This window comes from Cryptomeria japonica, chromosome 3 (assembly GCF_030272615.1).
Source record: "Cryptomeria japonica chromosome 3, Sugi_1.0, whole genome shotgun sequence".
NCBI classification, from domain to species: Eukaryota; Viridiplantae; Streptophyta; class Pinopsida; order Cupressales; family Cupressaceae; genus Cryptomeria; species Cryptomeria japonica.
Window position 1 is genome coordinate 966,535,038 of NC_081407.1, and position 3,749 is coordinate 966,538,786.

The 3,749-nt window shown below is 29.4% G+C and overlaps 1 non-coding gene across 1 annotated transcript; it reads left to right on the plus strand.

The window, feature by feature from the left end:
• The first annotated feature begins 610 nt into the window (after positions 1-610).
• TRNAQ-UUG (transfer RNA glutamine (anticodon UUG)) lies at positions 611-682 on the plus strand. Its single transcript has one exon. It is a non-coding gene; the product is annotated as a tRNA-Gln (tRNA).
• Positions 683-3,749: the final 3,067 nt, after the last annotated feature.

Below are 3,749 nucleotides of genomic sequence, written 5' to 3' on the forward strand. Positions count from 1 at the left end.
TTTTTATAAACTGAAGTGCATTTGGTAAACTTTTTAACATGACTGATAACATTGGTGTAACCGATCCTCTAATACCACATAAACTGGAAGAAGACTAGACCTTGACCAAGCTTATGAACCTCTTCCAACAAAATTATTCATTACATCATACAATTCCAGTGCTAATGGTACTAATTATCTAACAATAATTCAACATAAATCCACTCTGAATCTCAAAGAGTCTAACCTCAGAATCACTTTGGTTACTTGGGGGTGAAGAAATGTATAAACATGATTTACTTTGAAGCTCTTGTCCTAAACAAACTGTTTGAATCTTAAATGCTGCAAATTACCACTAAGTAATTCTCTTTCTGTTTTCTAGCTGTCTACTCTCTGAATGCAATTCTACTCAACTCAGTCTTTGCCCAAGTAATTGATTGTTGTTCACGTCAATATTAGATTTTAAGAAAAAGAAATCCTTCATTGAATGTAATTTAATCTTGTATCAAAAATGGTTGCTGCGTTTTGTCTTCATCAAGAGATAAATTGGAAAAGATTTAGGGGACTCTTCTACATGAAGATTTAGAGGCTTGTTCTGCTTTATACATTTAAATTTAAAGGACAAGTTCAAGGTTCCATGGTGTAGTGGTTAGCACTCTGGACTTTGAATCCAGCGACCTGGGTTCGAATCCCGGTGGGACCTTGAAATTTTACATTTTAGACATTTTTTTTTTTGAAGTGTGCCAGAAAGCTAGTTCGCTATATAGATCTATGTTTTGCATGAAAAATTGACCAAAGTTATATCGGAACGTGCAATAATACAGGTTTCGGAAAAGAAAAAAATGATATAACTTCTACACATCTGTAAAAAATTTCATTCTTTTTCACATTAATTTCACTAAAGAACACAGTAATTATTATGAGAATGATCAGCTACAGGGTGGTATAAAGAAGAAATTTCTGCTCTTAAAATAGAGTTTTGTGCTTGTGATTGTGTGGGTGTGTACTCTACTATTTCTATTCATTTCATATATTTTTTACTTCAAAGTTTTAAAATTTTGTACAAAGAGAATCAAACAAGAAGCATAATTAGATTCGAAAGATCTTATGAAGGATCAAATCTTGGTAATTGCAATGGATTGTCATCCATAAGAAATGGAATAATGATTGTGTTATGAGTGAATGTATACCTCTTAGACCTTGGCTTTAGGCCAAAGGAGGTGATAATTCATGCACATGATGTCATAGTTGTAAAGATGGATGAATTTTGCATACATACTCTAACCTTGACACTAGTAGAAATAAGTGATAATTTGTACAACCAATGCTACAATTGTTAAATTGAATGAAATTGGTGGATGTATACCCTTTAGAGCTTGGCTTTAAGCTAAATGAGTGATAAATTTATGGAGTTAATGTCATGGTGATAAAAAATGGGTGAATTCAACATGGAACAAAACCCCCTCAAACCTTGGGTCTAAGTTGCAAGAGGTAATAATCCATGCACCTATTGCCATGATTACAAAATTGGGTGAATCTAGTAGACCTTGGTTATAAACTAAAAGAAATAATGTTTCATGCACTCAGTCTACAATTGAAAAGAGGACAAACTTGGTAGTATGGATACCCTTAAGACCTTTGCTCTAATTCAAAGGAGACGAATAATTTGTGCACTTGATGCCATAGTTGCAAAAATAGGTGAATTTAGTAGAATTGACACCCCTCAAATCTTGGTTCTAAGTAGAAAGAGGCGATAATTTGTGCTCTCATTGATATTATAATGTTGGGTGAATTTGGTGGAATTAATATCCCTCAAACCTTGACTCTAGGATAAATGAGGTAATAACTTGTGCACCTAATATTATGGTTGCAAACATAGTATTGTAGAACATAAATCAAATCTTCCAATAAGAAAATCTACTTTTGTTAAATAAACAACCATTATGAAAAATTTGAATATAAAAATGAACATCTTAAAAATGCCATCATAAAAATAATGAACTAATTAGCATCAATTAAAAAACATCATCCATTATGATAACACACCTAAAACAAGAAAAATAATTGAATTTATTTTATTACATTAAAATCATAAATTTAACTAAGAACTTTATTGTTAACAACCTTCAAAATTGTAATTTCAAATTTGCTCAAATTTGTTTTCTTTGAGAGTGCCTTCTCTTGAAAAAGTTGTTTTCCTTCAAATGTTTCACGAAGTGATTGGACCATAGAACATTCAAGTGCAGTTTAATCACTTCCAAAAACAACATAATGTAAAAGACATATTAATTTCAATTATAACACCCCCAAAGATTAAAATTAATGGCTCAACTAGCCAAAGGACTTGGTTTAATAAATTATTTCCCTCTTCAACTGTATTTCTAAAGTGCTTGTATCACAAATTTACTTTATCTAAATCATGTGAAGAAGACAAAGAATTCTAATTGAGTGTCAGGAGCTTATATAACCTTTATGTTCTTTGTGGATCAACCTATCATTAGATAAGTGATACAATTAATTTAAAACTTGATTAGATTGTAGGTGTACAACAAAGAGTCACCAAAATATGAAGTATAGAAGCAACTATGTATCAAATTTATCATCAAGTGAAAATATTAGAGCACATAAGTAAATATTATTTTTAGAAACATCTTAAGAAATCGAAAGAAAAACATGAACATTTCAAGATATACGAAAATACAGAAAAAAAATTAAGATAAAAAAAATTATAAAAGAGAAATGATTGATGTTTTTCATATTTAAAACATCCTAATTCATTAGAAAATAAAAGAGTAAATTAAGGAAAGTTCAAACCATTCACTTTGAAATACAAATTTTCTCATTAATTTTGAGATCAGTGTTTACATTGTACATCATAAATGTATTTCAAAGTTCAAATTCAAAATCAATGATAAAATAAGAAAACTATATTTAATTTTTAAAATATGTTTAAAAATTTAAAATATTTCATAATAAAATGTTTTTGTGTTTTGATAAATGATTTTTTTATTTGTATAATTTAAATTTATTTAATGTTGAAATTTAAAATAAATTTAAAGTATAAATAAAGAGAAGAAAAAAATTCTTATTCAAGGGATAGTTAACTCCTTTAAATTAATGGGTAGGTATCAAGTGGAAGAAACCTTCTAAGGAATGGTCAAAATTCAATTTGATGGCACTATCAAAGGCAATCCAAGACCTTCAAATACATGGAGTATCATTAGTTACGTGAACATTAGTCTTTTTTTTTATATTTAATCAAAGTAGAATTACAAAGAATAGCAACTACAAGAGTTGTAGCTGAAAGAGAGAAACATTAAACTAAATCACACAAGTAGCAGATAGAACCTATAAATGAAAAAAAATAAAAATACAACGAGCTAGCAAATGACATTGTTTGAAGAGACATGACAAAACACTTACAAATTACAAACAATTACAATAAGCCAAAAGGCATTACAAAGCGGAAACACGACAAAACACTTTGCATAGGTTCATATTGCAACTATTCTGAAGTTGAATCACTTGATCTTGAATTTTTTGAAGTTGTGCCATGGTTGAAGCATTCTTTTTGGATAAATCTAGAAGTTGTGACAACAAAAAGGCAACTTGAAAAACTATGTTAAAGTAAAGCATTAGAATACCAATTTCCTAAAAAGAATTGCTTGAAAACATTGTAGTACACCCAACTTTCCAAATATGTCTCAAAATAACTTGTCGAATAGAACCAACTATGATATCATCATGCAAACCAAAACCAAATAGAGCTT